An 18,211-nucleotide genomic window follows, 5' to 3' on the forward strand; every position below is an offset into this window, starting at 1 on the left:
CATTTTTCTTGTTCAAATTATCAAATGATTTTTTAGTTATTGCCCCGTCCAAACCCCAAAAATGTGTTTCTTATTTGGTTTCTAAAAAAAATCCATGCTAAAAAAAATTTTTAGAATCCCTTCTAAAAAAGAAGTACATGCCTGAAACTGACATTGAAATAAGCATTGAAATGTGGATTCGCATCATTATTCTGCCAGAGCTGTCTCGATAATTTGCCAGTTTTTGAACTATGGTTCTTTTGACAGTCAGATGTTACATATAGAGAAACTATTTTCACGGTGTTGATGGACCCTCGCAATGTTTTTGTGCCTGCCAACAGTACTCCACGCTTTTCCCTGTTGGACAATTTGAATAAGAAAACTGTGACGAAGCTTGAAAGGACTTATCCCTAAAAATTTTTTAGGACTGTGAATAATTTGTTGACTGGTTCCATTATCAAAGCGCTGTGGGATAATGTAGCAGAATGGTTGAGTTCAATAAAACTCAGGCAGGAAAACAATAGCGGTTTTTCCTGTTTTTTATTTGGGCAACCAATTGTTCTTTGGGGCTAAACCACGTGCATAAAAGCATACCTCCGCATATTGGTGTAGTGGAGAACCTCATAGATTGATTCAAATACGGAACTAAAAATAAATCCACTAGAAATTTACTGATATTACCTCTTGTGATTAGAACTGGGCGTTGGCAGTTAAAAAAAAGGTGTTATGTGGCATTTCTATCGAGGAGTCCTAACTCAGCCATTTAGAATCAGAAAGTTAAACCGATTGGTCCAATTTTTTTTATTTAACTTTAATCTTGCCTTCTTTGACGACCAGAAATATGAAATCAGACTTTAATTATGTTGCGAATATTTTTTTGTAAATAAATAATTTTTTTTTTTAATATACAAAATCTATTGATGGAAAACTTCTAACGTTAGCAGCCCCCGTCCCAGTATCTAGGCAATTACTTTCTGCTGTAACGAATAAATGACATACGTAGTGAAGTACTTTTAGGTTCCAAGACTGTTGTAATTCAAGAAAAACTAATAACAACCTACTTACGATTTAATAGGGGATCAAAGCACCGGATGCCTGAACGCAAGGGAAACTTGCCCTTGAGAAATGTTCCCCGGGGAAATATAGTAAAAATGCAATAAAATTTCAAAAATTCCGTGTATTTTGGTCTGATTATTACTACCTTTAAATTCATCAAACCCCTTTCGTAATGAAAATTAATAAGAATCTAAAGGAAACGCTTTAAAATCTTCTGGCTCGGAGTTACCCCAAGTCCAAAGCCCCTTTCTCACAGCGTAACTTCTTGCCAAGTTTACTAACATAATTACTTGAGCAGCCAAATTCCCGATCAAAATTTCTAATTTTTTTTCAATCACTAATCAGAAATTTTCCGTCTTTTCGTAGAACTTTTAAATAAACAAAAAAGTTTTTCTAACTGAAAGTAAGGAGCGACGTTAAAATTTAAAACGAACAGAAATTATTCCGTATATGAAAGGGGCTGCCCCTCCTCAACCCCTCGCTCTTTACGCTGAAGTTTGTTATTGTTTTAAAAAATAAAGTTGTGAGAGAGAGTCAAAATTTTGCGTAAAAAGCGAGGGATGGAGGAGGGGGCAGCCCCTTTCATGTAAGGAATAATTTCTGTTCGTTTCAAGTTTTAACGTCGCTCCTTACTTTCAGTTAAAAATAAGTTTTTTTTTATTTATTTATTTAATTTCTGAACGTTTTTGAGTTCATGCAGCTTTTATTTTGGCTCATCGTACATGAATAATTAAAACAAAATTTGCATATTAATTTTACTTGTTTTTTTTTTCCTAAATGGCTTTCTCGAAATTTTGTTCTGACGTAACTTACACATTAACTTACGTAACGAACTTCTATATTCGTATATTTTCATTACGTATATTAGGAGGTTCGCCCCCTAGTCAATACCTCGCTCTTTACGCTAAGTTCAAATTTTGTTCCAATTCTTTAAGAATGACCCTATAATCACAAAGGCTGTTAATTAGAATAAATAGCTCTAATGAAAGTACAAAAAAAACTTTAGCTTAGAGCGAAATAATGAGTAGGGGGCGAACCCAATCATATACCTATTAGTTTCTGTTGTTTTAAATTTTGATTTTTCTCTGTAGGGTTTTCTGATATGCTGAATTTCATGGTGCGATTTTCATTCAGATCACTTGACCTCTTGAGAACGTCCCCTCCCCTTCCAAAATCAGTCAAATCTTCAAAAACTTAAATCAGTCAAATTTTCCCCTTTCAAAACTTAAGGAATTTTTTACATTTAACATCAGCGTAAAAATCCAATTATTTTGGTATACCTATTGTTATCATTCGGTTTTCAGAGTTTCGGTTGCTATTGTGCCGAGTCGCTACTTACTTACAGTTTGTTACCGCGAACTGTTTAATATAATGAATAAGTCAATAAATATATTCAAGGGCTAATTTTATTCTCAGACGTCCATATTGTTTTTGCCTCTGTCCAGCACCAGACTCCGGAAATGAAGTCAAGCATAAAATTATTCTAGTAAAAAACAGCTGGTTGTAGTACTAGTTTTGCCATTATAAAATTGGCAAAACATAAATACTAATGTATTATCTAAATAAACATGCAAAATTTACCGACTAGCAAATTTTGCCAGGGATGTCGACAGAATTGGCAAGCTAGCGCGATGTCCCATGGATTCGAGGAACGGAGACAGAGCGAAAAAACTTGATAAAAGGAGGCCTCATAAATTCTTGAAAAAAAGAAATCACTGTAAGAAATTACACAACTCAAAAGTCGTTTCAAATTCAAAATCCGGCACGAGTCATTCCTAATTGGAATAATATTTCACAGTAATTCGAAAAATATTCGGAGCATCATAAGATTAGTGAGCGATTCGAATAGATGGATGACATTCCACTCCATTTGTGAAGAGTATTCACAGATCGTTGTCAAGGGGGCGGTCAAGTGTTTTTCAAAGGTGAACGAAGCTGCGTTATCCTCGATTGTACAAGGGGTAATGAGGATCAATGATCTTTTTTCAAACTTCCGTTTACATTAAGATGTGGCTATATAATTAAGCTTAAGGGTCAATCGCAAGCATTGTTTAGCAAATGAGCAGTGGTAAAACAGGTGCTAAAAATGTTTTCATTAAGTCGCAATTTTTACCTTTTAGTGTTTACCCAGCCCATGAGTCGTATGTGCGTATATTATTCTTCATCTGAATTGTATCACTTTCAGTATAAGCACAATCTTAGACTCATACACGTCCTGACGGAGGAAAGGGTAAAGAACCCCCCCCCCCAAATAAATTCTATAATGCTTATGTTATATATATATATATATATATATATATATATATATATATATATATATATATATATATATATATATATATATATGTGTGTGTGTGTGTGTAGTGTGTGTGTGGTGTGTGTGTGTCTGGGCTCATAAGTCGTCTGGGTACTTGTTAACTAAACTTAACACACTCAAGAATTACGCTTAGTATAGCGGGTCTGCGCGCAAAATGTGTTAGCTACAATTATTCTGCGCATTACAAAGTAAGAATTGTTTTCTAACTTCGCGCTGGCCAAATAATTTACCCCCACCCCCAAATGTACAAATATATATCTCAAATTTTACAAGTCTGGTGCCTTTTATCCGTCACTTGTCTTTGTGGCTATGAAACCGGTTTTCTGAGATCTAAACTAAGCGTAAGTAATTCTTAAGTGTTTCATTTAATTAACAAGTACCGGCGTCTGTTTGGGAAAACTTCCTATTAATCAACCACTAACTGTTCCAATATTTGAAAATATAGCCAAGGCCTTAACTAAGCTATAAATGCATTCAATTTTACACCAATATACAAAACCCAAGAAATCAGGCTCGGTTATATACCAATTTAAAGCCTATAAGTTATTTGTTCTGTTTTAATGGTCTGAGGTACCCATTTGTATCCTTTCCATTAAGCTCAGAGAAGGTTTTAAAAGAGCCAGTGCCAACGCCTCTGTTTGATTTAGCCTCTCTATACACAGATCGGTAGTACTTTCTCCACAACCCTTGGGTTTAGCCGCTCGCCTGTCAGTTGTCAGTTTTCGGTAGAGCTAAAGGTACTTATTTATTATACCGCCAACACTCAAGTTTACGCTGCGTAAAACTCGAGAACAAACTGGTTTTATCTGTCTGTATTAAGAAACAATTAGCTTACGCTCAGTGAAAACAAGTGGCGGGTGACAGAATACATTGAAAATATATATTTTAGCCATATATTTGCAAATTAGGGGTTGGGTTTAGGTTACCAGCACCCCCCCCTAATGTGCAAATATATGGCCCAAATTTCTTTCAAAATTATTATATTTTCATAATGTTTTGGTATTTTTCATTAGGATTAACCTAACTTCACTTCTTGAGTGTTGGTGGTATAATAGACCTACATAAGTACCGAGCTAGATGATTAGTATGACGATTATGTTACCGACAGCGACGTCAGCAATGTTAGAGACGACAACAGCGACGAACAAGACTATGACAATGAATATTTGTGATGAAAACGTTGGCAACAAGAGCTACGAGCCTTAGTATCGTCATAGTCAATAATTTGTCAATAATCACTGTTGAATGCCCCTGTTGACGTCGCCAGTGATATCACTTTCGTCGACGCTGCCATTTTCACATCCACCATTACCATTGCCTTCGCGATGCGTTGTCTGCATGTATATTCCGTAACTACGGAATACTACTAACTACGTTGTGTTTTTGCGTGGGTCGAGTTTTGGGTTTATTATATCAACTATAATGGGTCGTGTTTAGCAGGCTAATTACCGGTATTACTTCTGTCAAATCACTTTACATGGCTCAACTGGTTCGTGACTAAAACTATCCTAAGCAAATCATGACGCTTTGAAGCGAATATTTTTACAATGCTCAACCGTGTTTTACGGAAATTTAAAATAGAACATGCACCAGGTTTTGTTCCAGAAAGACGACCAGACAATGGCTTTTCAAGGGTCGTCTTCTAAAATTACACAGGACCCAACATCTGGACTCTAAAAACTAGCTTCGACCACTTATCCATCAAAGCCCACTATTAAATCTTCCCACCAAATCCCTGTTGCGCCGACCACCAAGAAAGAATTAATTTTTTCCTTTTTCACGGACGAAATATGAAATTATTGAGGAACATTTGCTTTGAAACACGGCATTTAATATGTGGATAAAAATCGCCACGGGGGCACAGGCGTCTACAATTAAATTTTGGTGGAGGGGGCGAAACATCCTTGAAGACAGGTGTGATCTCGAAAATGCGATTCCCCCCACTTTTTTGTCTGAGGCCTTTGAACCAATTATTTTGGAAGTAAACTCTTACCCTGCTTGTCCCTTGCAAAGGGTACAACCAACTGTCGCCAGATTTACTGTGTTTAAGATCATAGCGACAAATATTGATTTTACTGCAAAAAAGGCCTTGTCTTAAAAAGGCCTTGGGCATGCAATTGGTGTTGAATGTCGTACCCTTTCTACACGGCAAGATTGAAACTCAACTAAAGATTGGGTCAAAGGGTCTGATCTAAAAAGGGGGAGGCAACCATATTTTTGAGACCTCAATTTACTCCGTGATATAAACACTCATAAGAATATTCCTTAAAAAAAGGATTCATAACAATAAAAAAAACGGAAGAAAAAAACTTCTACCATTGCTGAAATACGAGTTAATATTGAAAAAAGCATTGCAATAAGCGAACAGGTAAACTGCCACCACTCATCCAACAATCAATGGTGGTGACAGAGAATCTGATCTAAACAACCGGCTTCATGAGCTTAGGAAACCTTGCCTGATGAGATTAAAAAAAAACGCAAGGAGCTTGCCAAAATCCACGCTGCATGTAAAGGAATAAAAAGAGAAACTACAAAGCCTATAGTTTTGTGTAGGAATGAAATAAAAATACAAAGTTTAAAGTCAACTTCCCCCACCCCCAAACAACCATCCTGAGGATATAACTAGAACCCTCAGCCATGAGACAAAACAGGGTAGACTTAAGAATTTTTTTTACTTTTGAAATACTGACTTAAAAAGAAAAAAGCCCCCCTCCACTTAATAGAATTCTTTATCTACTGGCATGATTAAAATGTTCTTCTATTTTTTTTTCTCCCCAAATGTAAGTTTCATCTAAAAAAACGAAGCCGTACTCACAATTCTACTTTTTCCGTAGGAAAGAAAGTCATAGGCTATGCCGAACTCGAACCCGTAACCCCGAGACCGATGTTCTAATCAGGATTATTAGTTGGTTCGATATATTATAAGCCTATACAAAATGGGTTTTTGGTAGTTCCGTTATAGACACTTACTAATGATGTATGTAGATAAGTCTATGAGTTTTACTAATTGCGTAATTAAATGTGCTTAAACACATTTATTCCTACTCATACCTGTAAACAAGCCCCAAAAGGTCCTGGACAATTTTTATTTCGCCCGCCATGATTAGAATATTAAGATCAAACCCTAGAATTTTTTTTCTTTTTAATCTTCTCAATTCTTTGTTTAATCGACATAATCGAACAGGCTTCTGCACTGTTCGGGCTTCCCAAGGAGATGGGGAACCATACCCAAGAAAAGTTTCCCCTAACAAAATAAACAAAACTATCCAGGATAGTATCGTAAAGCGTTATTGGGATTCACTATTCAGTTTTGGATTTTACTGGGTGGTATTTGGCGCAAGTCAAGTTTTAGATTAGCCTGATTTGAACCTTCTATCAGAAATGTACGCAATAGTGGGGAGGGGTTCTCCCGGGCTCAGACCCATCACAGAAAATTCATAAATTTCCCAAACTTCTTAATACTTTTTGTGAAATTACCAAGTAAAGTTTGCTTGTTTTTAGTGCTCCCATCCAGCAAAAAAATCTTGCGTATGCGCCTACCTTCGATGCACACTTTTTGAGCATTTGATGAAAGCTAGTCACTGATGAAAGCACAAGCGATTAGGCATATTGATATTAATGATATATTTAGATTGCTCCCTACGTAGCAGATGGCCAATCGGTTATCTTGGCCAAAATTTTATTTTGCAGCAGATGGCGGGAAGTGATTGGGCTCTTTCCCGCTGTTTACATCCCATGTACCCAAATACCTTTATTACAGTCAATGATTTTGGTTTAACCCTTGCAATCCTGCCTTAGTTCCTTACCAGGTGGAAACCACCCAGGGAATTGGGGCTTTCGATCAACAGAACAATGTACACAATTTCTATATGACTGAAGACAATATTTGGTTCGACCGGGGCAAAAGCGTAGAGAACTTCTGTCATTTGGTAAAAATAATCTAGGTCATAACAGGCATTTTTGGCTGAATTAGCTTCATTTGCCTGCAAAGAATGTCCCCCCCACCCTAAGATTGCAAAAGAAAAACTAATGCCTCTAAATGCCCGTTTTTATGTTTTGTCAATTATATTTATTTCACATCGGATTTTTCTTTCATTTTCTTTAGCAAAAAAGAAAAAAAACTAACAGTCGGATTCTTAGCTTTGAAACGAATTTACCTTGGTATTAAACAGTTCGTGGTAAGGAACTGTAAGTAAAAAGCGACTAGGCCCGATAGTAACCGAAACCCTAAAAAACAGAATTTTGATGACAATTGATATATCAAAAGATTTGACCTATTATGCTGATTCCAAACATATAAAATTCATAAGTTTAATGCTACCCAGCAAAAGCTACAAGGCTGAAAAAATTTGCCTGATTTTCAAAAATGGGGGGAACCCCTCAAAATTCAAGTGATTTTAATGAAAATCACCCCCTCAAATTCAGCACATCGAAGCACTCTACAGTAAAGGTCTCAAGGTCCTATCTACAAAATTGTGGAATTTTGTCTTTTTGCCAGAAGAAAGATCACCGATGCGTGTTTATTTATTTTTTTTATGGGTGATTGTATCAAACCAATGGTCCTAGAAGATAGTTCGGGGACTCATTCAAACGGAAATCAAAATGTTCTGGTTCCCTACTTAAGTGACCGAAAAAATGAAGGCAACTAGCCCCCTCCCACGCCCCTTTTTGATCCAAAGAGATCCGATCAAAATTTGTAGATAGCCACTTGATTCAGCAGAGTTTAAAGGTCTTATGTCTATGGCTTTGGGGATGACCTGACCCCTCGCAATCCTGAGGGAAAGGTTTTAAGTCATTCAATTTGCCTATTTTTTGCACATAGAGTTTTATTGGGGCATATTCAGAATTTTTGTAGTGTTCTTACAAAACTTACAAACCTAAGCGTAAACAGCGAAAGATGAGTAAGGGGCAGCCCCTTCATATAAGGAATAATTTCTGTTCGTTTGAAGTTTATAATACTGCTCCTTACTTTCAGTTGAAACAACTTTTTTTCCTATTTTATTTTCATCAGGAGACGCTCCACCCATCTGAAGTACCGGTAATTATGTATAATCAAACAGTTCGTGGTAACGAACTGTAAGTAATGAGCGACCTGGCTCAATAGTAACCGAAACTCTAAAAAGCGGAATTTTGATACCAATAGATACACCAAAAGAATCAGATCTTTACGAACAGAAATTAACTTAAAACGAACGAGAATAACTTAGAGAACATAAAACGAACAGAAATTATTCCGTATATGAAAAGTGCTGTCCCCTCCTCAATGCTTCGCTCTTTACGCTAAAGTTTGACTCTGTCTCAAAACTTTATTCTTTAAAACAATAAAAAAAAAACTTTAGAGCAAAGAGCGAAGCGTTGAGGAGAAGACAGCTCCTTTCGTATACAGAATAATTTCTGTTCGTTTTAAGTTTTAATGTCGCTCCTTACTTTCAGTTAAAAAAATTAGTTTTTTTTTTATTTAATACCAAACATGGTCGAGATGTTTGCTGAATGTAAGATCTGAGAAAACCGGTTTCATAGCCACAAATACAAATAACGGGTGACATAATGCATTGAACTTGTACAATTTGGGCTATATATTTGCACTAGGGGTGGGGGTAGGGTTAGGCTGCTTTACCTTCCCCCCTAATTTGCAAATATATAGCCCGAATTATGTTATTATGTAGCCCAAACTGAAATATTATATTTTTATCATGTTTTAGTATATTTCATCATGATTAACCTAACTTCACTTCTTGAGTGTGTTGGGTGTAATACATAAGTACCGAAGTGCCTAATCTCTTTAAGGAAAAGTCGAGAAAGGTGTAGGACCCTTCGCAACAGTTTTTTCTTAGCTTATGCATGTAATACCCCTTGTCAAAGTATCCAGTTGGTTAGTTTGGTTTCTTTTTGGCTAATTACATCGTCTTGAAAATCCTTCCTTCAAAACTATCATCTTCTCAGGGACATGCAAACAGAAGACAAAGCTCCGGATAAATCACTACATACAGAAGAGGAACCTCAAGAACAGCCTTAAACCCAGTAATTTGTATAAGTAGTCAATTCTTACTTCCTTGTTTCGCCATTTTAGCCACCCCACCCCCTCCCCCCCACGCAAAAAAAAAACACATTTCAGACGAACCACAGAAAAAAAGACAGTTAGGCTATCAATCGATACAACATCCTTTTGTTTTATACCAAAATCACGTCCAATTTTTCTTGGAGCTAAGCCATAAAGGGGCGTCTAAGTTGGTGTGTATTTTAGCATATTACTGAAATGATTCAATGTTATTAAACATGTCAGTACTAGAGATTGAAATGTTTCTGTCAAAATTTAATTTTTGTAACAAGCTTCCTAACAAGATATTCGGTTATTTCGAACTTGCATCTGTTCCTCCGTGCAATTTTTATAAATTACAAGGTAACAAAAAAAAACCTTCTAAGCTATGTTAATAAATTGAGAGGCTCTTAAGAAATTAAAGTACACAAGAATATCTTTCAGACGAGGAGGCTGGGAAAACGTTAAAAAAGACAAATTGATGAGGTTTGGAAAAAGTGAGAGGTCTTGAGCCTTCCTCCAGAGTGCACACTTACTCACATTCAACATATTTTCCGCAGCGCTTAACACATAATTAGGGTCCTCAGTTCAATCGGATGGGAAACTAAATGGTGTCAAAATTTAAACACGTATATGTTTCTCCGACCCTGCTCTCACCGACATCTTGGCATACACGAAGGTGTCCAGGAAGCACCTTAGATCAAAACAATAGATCAAACAATACAAAGCGGAATTCTCCCAGGTCATTTCCTCTGCTTAGCTTATAAGCATAATACTATTAAAAGATAAATACTTCATCCATTCACAGCAGCAAAAGAAATGCTAAGCAAAATCTAGGCATCAGTGCAGAGCGCAGCCAAATGGCTCCCGAAATGATTCCGTCTGGACATGAAGCCTAAGTATCAAGGCATTTTGGTAGATCTTTCACCATCCAAATTAAAAGTTTGTCGTTATTTTTACATTTTTCTGCTTACAAATCAACTGATTTGGGCCCCTATGGCCCCATGGATTATCTTCCTCGAAGACTCATTCCTCGCACCTTTCAATCATTCTAGGTGACATCACTTTCTCAAAATCTCAGGAAATATAGATGCAGAAGAATATGCAGGGGATGGGTTGCCCACCCGCCACTTTCAGCCCTGATAAATACTCAGGGATAATGTTTGCCCTCTAAAAAATAATACTCCTCAATGCTGTTAAACGATAGCATTAACTTATCTGGTACCAAAATCGCTCATGGGTTTTCCTATGAGTAAAGAGCATCGGCCACATGATTGATAGTATTTGATAAAAAGATAAGAAATATACATACAATATGCAAAGAGCTGTTTATGTACTGTCATGGTAGATTAATTGCTACTTCCTTTTAAAGGTAACGGTTTTTAAAGCAGAAAATTATTCTGTTAGGGGGGAATGATGCCACATCCTGAAACAAAAAGTGGATACTTTGTAAGCTTTGTAGACACAAAAATAGAATTCTTCACAGAAAATACAAGCATTTTCCTCTGAAATTGAGGGGTACAATGGAAATGCCATATAATTTTGTTATGATGTGGGTAATTCCTGATAGATTAAATAAGAAAAAAAGCAAGTTTTTTTTCAACTGAAAGTAAGGAACAATATTAAAACTTAAAACGAACAGAAAATATCAAGTTCATGAGGAGGTGGGTTGCCCCCTCCTCAACACCTTGCTCTTCACGCTAAAGTTTTTTAGCATTTTTAAGAAGGTTACTTATTGTTCTAATTAAGTGACCCTTTAGTGTTTTAGGAGTCGTTTTCAAAGAAATGAGACAAAATTTTATACTTTAGCGTAAAGAGCGAGGTGTTGAGAAGGGAGCAACCCCTCGTATACCTAATAATTTCTGTTCGTTTGAAGTTTTAATGTTACTCCTCACTTTCAGTTGAAAAAACTTGTTTTCAACTGTTTTGAGCCCATAACACCTCCACGCGTTTGTAAAGAGAAAATTGAGTCAGTAAAGAGAAAGCAAGATATATAAAGAAATTTCGTAAAGGAATTCTGGCAAATTCCCTCAGTGTACAATTTCCCCTGAATTTTTCACTCCCTGGAAAATTCTCCCCGTGCAAAAAATTCCTCCCCCTCCCCAACCGAAAAATGTATGCATACTTCCCAAAATACTAATACATTACAAATACCATACGTAAATAATGGCAAATTTTATAACTTAAAGACCTTTCCCCAGGGAATGCGGGGAGTCATTTTATCTCCAAAGACATAGCTAATAGGCCTTTCAACTATGCTGAACAAAATAGCAAGCTATTTTGATCGGACGGTTTTGGGAAAAAAGTGGCATGGGAGGGGGCCTAGTTGCCCTCCAATGTTTTTGGTCACTCAAAAAGGGCACTAGAACTTTCCATTTCCATTAGAATAAGTCCTCTCCCAATGTTTTAGGCCCACTGGGTCGATACAATATCCCCTGGGAAAACAAACAAAAAAAAAACCACAAATAAACCCGCATCCGTGATCTTTCTTCTGGCAAAAAGTACACAATTCCACATTTTTGCACATGCAAGCTTGAAACTTCTACAGCATGGTTCTCTGATACGCTGATTCTGATGGTGTGATTTTCATTAAGAGTCTATGAATTTTAGGCGGTCTTTCCCTCTTTTTTTGAAAATCAGGCACATTTTCTCAGGCTTGTAACCTTTGATGGAAACAACTAAACTCATTAAAACTTATATATTTAAAAGCAGCATAAAAACCTAATTCTTTGGAATTTTGATTGGTATCAAAATTCCGTTTTTAGAGTTTCGTTTACTATTGAGCCGGGTCGCTCCTCACTTACAGTTCATTACTACGAACTGTTTGATTTCATATCAACTGCAGGATTAACAAAACCCAACCTCAGTGCATTTGAATAAGTATCTTTTTTAGATTGTGCACTTGAAAGTAAGTATGGCTATATGAAATGAAGGGTGTGGCCTATATAAATTAAAGATTTTTCTTGCCTTGCGTATTATTTCGCGCAAATCAAGGCTTGGCAAGGTACCAACTTTGACTACAAAAAGTCCCATTGATCCTAAGAGCTCTGTTTAAAATTTATGTAATTTTCCTAGTTCCAGCTACATTTCTGGAACTATTTAATGTTCACTAGCCAAACGTTGTTCCATAGCAGAGCTGGGAAACGATGTTGACCTTACCTTTTTCAATGAAAAAAAGTTTCTTTTACATAAAGACATTTATTTTAGCTATTAAGAATCGAATGGGGATGGGGGCAATCCCCAAAATATGCCCTCAAAATACTTTCCTGAATTTTGTCTTTGAAAATATATTTTGAAACCATAATTTTAACGATTTGAAGTGGTTTTCACGTAATGTTATGATTTCTTTATTTCAATTTAAATTTAAGTGACATTTTTACAAATTCTTCAAAACCTATAGATATGGATTTAACGAAGGTATCAGACTCAAAACACCTTTCGTGACCTCGTTTATGCTGTAGATCTATTTTTGAAAGCTTTACTTTTGATAATACATTTAACCCAAGTTCATCAAAAGCCGGTTTGCCTTGGAATAGGTAAAGGTAGATGCTTTGAAAGATCTTCCCAAGGCATGATTTATACTTGGGATAATCCATTCCTGAGAGTTTCATTTGCCCGGATCAATTAATTTCCAAGGTGCTGATTAATTTCCAGGATTTCCAGGAATTAATTTCCAATTAATTTCCAGGATTTCAGCTGGGTTTGAAAAGATTTGAAATTCATTGAAAGTTTTTTTCAACTGAAAGTAAGGAACAACATTAGAACATAAAACAAACAGAAATTATTACGTACATAAGGGGGATTGCCCCCTCCTAAACACCTCGCTCTTCACGGTAAAGTTTTTTGGCATTTTTTAAAAAGTTACTTATTGTTCTAATTAAGCGACCCTTGTTTTATAATATGTCAAACCTGACAAGTAGAGAAGGAGTAGAAGCGCGAAAATTTCCAGACCCTTATCGATCGCAAATCCATTCTTGAAAATTTCATTTACCAATAGCATTTTTCCCAGTTCGTTAATTCTTTGTCAGCCTTCAAAGATTGTGTGAAGACAGGTAACCACCTGTTAAAAGGTGGATGAAGACATCCACCTTTTAACAACTAAAATGTATTCACGAAGCTTCTGGTAGTACATCAGCTATTTACATAAGTTAGGGGTTTTAACCCTAGGACTGCATTCTTCGTTTTACCCCCTGTGGAAGTTTTTTTTTTTAATCTTTATTGCGTCTGCTTCTCTAACAACCCAGGTCTCGGCAAACCGATTCCTAGTATTTCAGGCCAAAATTAGAATATTTGTTGGAAGCTGGAACTCCATTTTCATCGTAACCCCCCACAGCCCCTGGGGAAAGGGCTGTCAGTTATGGAATTTGCCCATTATTTAGATATCGGAATTTACCCACTATTTAGGGAGGGGATTTACTTTGTGTATGGCGGGGGGTAATTTTCCAAAGAAGCGGGAGGGGATTTTCCAGTCTGATTTGCAAAACGATCAGAAATTAAATAAAAAGAAGTAAGTTTTTTCAACTGAAAATAGGGAGCAACATTAAAACTTCAAACGTACAGAAATTGTTCCATATATGAGACAGTTGCCCCCTTCTAAATAACGCACTTTACGCTAAAGCTCGACTTTTTGTCTAAATTCCTAAAGAACGACTGTTAAAACGCAAGGCCGTTGATTTGGAATTAATTAAAAAAAACTTTTTCCACAAAATAAGTTTCTCAAAAAAAAGTAAAGCACTACATTAAACCAAAAATGAACAAGAATAGAATCAAATAATCTACCAAGCTTACAACTACCACAAATGAGTATCAATAAATAAATGAAACCCAAAACAAATAGAAATTGAAATAAATGACAGAGTCAAACTCAAAACGAGCAGAAATCAATATGAGTAGTGTTCTAAACCCCATGCTTTCTAAAAGCCAGAATATAATTTGTACTTTACTGAAAAATTGAAATGAATTTACTGAAAAAAAGTGCATTGTCAGATATAAATATGCAGATATTTATCCCTTAAAATCTCAATTAATTTTTGATTTCTTAAAGTTATAAAAGTGAAAACATTTAAAAGAATTTTTTCATGGCTCCACCTGGAAATTTGGGCCTATAAAGCTAAACAAACCAAAGTGGTACCATTAGATTCCTTATTTTATGTTATAGCCAGATATAATGGTCGCTTTTCTGGAGAACACCCCCCTGATATTCCCAGCACTCTTCTGGAGAATACCCCCCTGATATTCCCAGATGTAAATAATTTCTTAGACCACACTCTATACCTTGCCATTTACAATTGAAACGAAAATCGGTACTTATGTGTTATTGCGACCACACCAAAGAAGTGAAGCTAGGTTAATCCCAATGAAATATACATAAAAGGTTACGTATTTAATATAAGTATTGCTTTAACCCCCCCCCCCCCTTATGCGCAAATATATAACCCAAATTTGTTTCTGAACTTTATATTTTTATCATATTTTGTTTTATTTCATTAGCATTAACGAAACTTCCCTTTTTGCGTGTTTTCTGGATTATAGACAAGTACCCACTTTTGTAACGTTTTAACGAGCCGGACAAAAAGTTCGGGGGAGGGCTTCAAAGTGGGTAGTCAACCCCCCACCTAGATACAGCCTTGCTACAGGGTCTATTAAATGGCTTTGAACTGGATATAATTGGAAAGAGCACAAAAAAGCATCGAGCAGTGGGTTAAGTAAAGAAAAGAGAATTTTCCATAGGTGAAATTATCTTAAAGGCAAGCAAGCAAGCAACCGGCAATAAGCGCATTCATTCAATATCCATTTAGGGTATATATTTGACCATTAAGGGGAAGGGAGCAAAATAATTTGCAACGGGAATGAATGTTGTAGCCTATTTGGATATGAGTGAAATTCTTAATCTATAGGTAGGTCTATGCTTAAGCTATTCCTCGGCTATCTCAATAACCATAGAATAGAAAACTTAGGCTAGTCTACCGGGTGATGTGCTTACCTTGTCCCTGCCTCAGTTATCGAATCTCGTATATATTTACCACCCCATCATCTAAAACAAGTTGTAGGTCTAAAACAGCCTAGCAGCTCTGCGGAAGGAGACATGCTAGATGATGCTACAATGCCACAGCCCACCTAATGTCTCTAAGCTATATAAGAGAACTAAAAAGGGAAATATTGAAATTCCAACTTTATATTGTGCAGCAAGTATCAACGAATCATAGAATTCATCAACATCTATTATTTTATATATATAGCCAAGGCCTATATGAGACCATTAAAGAGGGAAAACGAATTGTCCAAAACGCGAAAATGAGCATATAATTAGTAATTTAAAATGTCTCTCTCTTAGCTCTAGCATACCTCCTTAAGGGGAGCCACTAGGTCAATATCTACCCAATCATATTATTGAGTTAGGAATAAAGTGAATACACCATTCGATGCCTTTTTTTATGTTTATTACGAATTTAATAAGCATTTCTATCGGAAATGAATTTCAGACCCCCCCCCCCCTATATAGGCTATACCTAACCCTGAATTGGCCGCTATAGGGGGGGGGGGCTGAAATTCATTTCCAACAGAAATGCTTATTATATTCGTAATCAGCATTAAAAAAGGCATCGAATGGTGTATTCACTTTATTCCTAACTCAATAATATGATTTGGTAGATATTGATCCGGTCAATATCTACAAAATCATATTATTGAGTTAGGACAAAAGTGAATACACCATTCGATGCCTTTTTTTATGCTGATTAAGAATATAATAAGCATTTCTATCAGAAATGAGTTTCATCCCCCCCCCCCCTATATAGGCCAATTCAGGGTTAGGTATAGCCTATATAGGGGGGGGGCTGAAATTCATTTCCGATAGAAATGCTTATTATATTCGTAATCAGCATAAAAAAAGGCATCGAATGGTGTATTCACTTTATTCCTAACTCAATAATATGATTTCGTAGATATTGACCCTTTATCCCCCCCTCCACTCTACAAAAAAACTTACCAGCCAAAGAAAAAATCAACATTCCAATCCAAGCTTTCATCCTTCTAATATCCTGATTGAATGAACACGCTCTATCCTTAACAAATTTAACAGTCACTTCTAACGACAAGATTTCAACTGAACAACAAAAGAAGCGGAGAGGTAGAGAGGAAAAGATGCTCTGTGCCAACGCCGTGGATCAGCAACTCTACATAGCTGCACTCAGTAGAAAAGAAACAAAACATATTAGAATATTCATTATCATTAATTACTAAATCTTTAATTATTCCTCGATTACATTTTAGTTGTTTCTATATTGTGCTATATCAATCTTTTTATTTACTGAAAGATAAAACGACCTAAATTGAATTGTGAAACTTTCATCCATGGAGTTTAAAGCTAGAGTTTTCTCAAGTAGAGGGACAAGCAAGGGCGTATCCAGAATTTTTGTTCGGAAGGAGGGGGGGTTATTTTTCAGGGAGGTAAACAGAAACTTTAAAAAACGCGTTGAAAATTTGTTTATATGCATTTTGTTACGTTTTTACGAGTCGAATAACAATTTCAAGGGGGTCAAACCTGGTACCCGCCCTCCTGGAAACAGCTTTGGGAACAAAACTGTAGCATTTTTTCCTGAAGGACATTCAGAAGAGATCATGTGACTTTTAAACACATTTGTTTTTATATATAATAAATGTTAAGTTTCAGAGTCCCTTATCGTGCTTACCACCATGGGCAGTGAAGGAAAAGCGGGAGGGGGGATTTGGTATCGATCTCACCAAAATCTTAAGATTTTCGTGAATTCTCTACATTCCCATATGTTTGTCCTATAAGACAAAAACTTTTATATTTTTCGAATTTCTTTTCTATGGAGCTAGGACAATGTCCAAGAAGAAATCACCACAAAAAATTCACAATAAATAATTGTAAATTGTAGGCTAAGATTTAAATAAAAAAAATTCTGTGTAGAATCTCAAAAGAGTAAAATAGAGGAGAAGCAGCAGATATTGATTTATTCCTATCTCCCTTAATCATATTAACTAAATAGCTTTCCGAGAAAAAACTTTTTCAAAGAAAAGTAAAATACCATATAAAACTAAAAACCAACATATAACAATAATCCAACATATATATAATAATTAAAACTCAAACGACCAGAAATTACTATTAAAGAATAACTGAAACCCAAAACGAAACGAAATTAAATAAAAAAAATCACCCCAAATGTAAAGGTAATACTATAAATGTATGTATAAATCTTAAAAGATTTAAAAATTAAATTGAATATTCAGGTCAAACTTAAAACCAAAAAATAAAAATAAACAAGATTTTGGCTTCTGCCTCATATCCCTCTCTCCTAACCGTAAAAGCCTAAAACATATTGCGCTTTAGAGATTGGATTTAGGCTATTTATTATCCCATTACCCCTCCCTTGACCGTAAAAGTTAAGGCCTATTGCGACATTTGTGCTCAACTAATAGCGAATTATGTCACAAATATTTTCTTTAATAATTACAACATTATAAAATTAAATCTTGAATTGATGAGTTTTCAGCAATTATTATCATTATCATAGGCATCGCAATAGCACTGTCGAAAAGAATAACGCTGTTGGCACAATGTATTAATTATTCATTATTTATTTATTAATTTTTTGGTTTGTTTTAGACCAGGGCACTTCGTATCGAAGGAGTTGTCGTAGAAACTTCAAAAAGAGCTCATTCGATTGGAAATTGAAAAGGCTAGTGCCCTTTTCAATAGTCAAAAGCGATTGGAGGGCAAATATCCCCCCCCCCAACACCAATCATTTCCCCAAACATAACCAGTCAAAAAATTTAGATAACCATTTCGTTCAGCG

This window comes from Artemia sp. Qi Xiang Cuo, unplaced genomic scaffold (assembly GCF_049724085.1).
Source record: "Artemia sp. Qi Xiang Cuo unplaced genomic scaffold, ASM4972408v1 HiC_scaffold_23, whole genome shotgun sequence".
NCBI classification, from domain to species: domain Eukaryota; kingdom Metazoa; phylum Arthropoda; class Branchiopoda; order Anostraca; family Artemiidae; genus Artemia; species Artemia sp. Qi Xiang Cuo.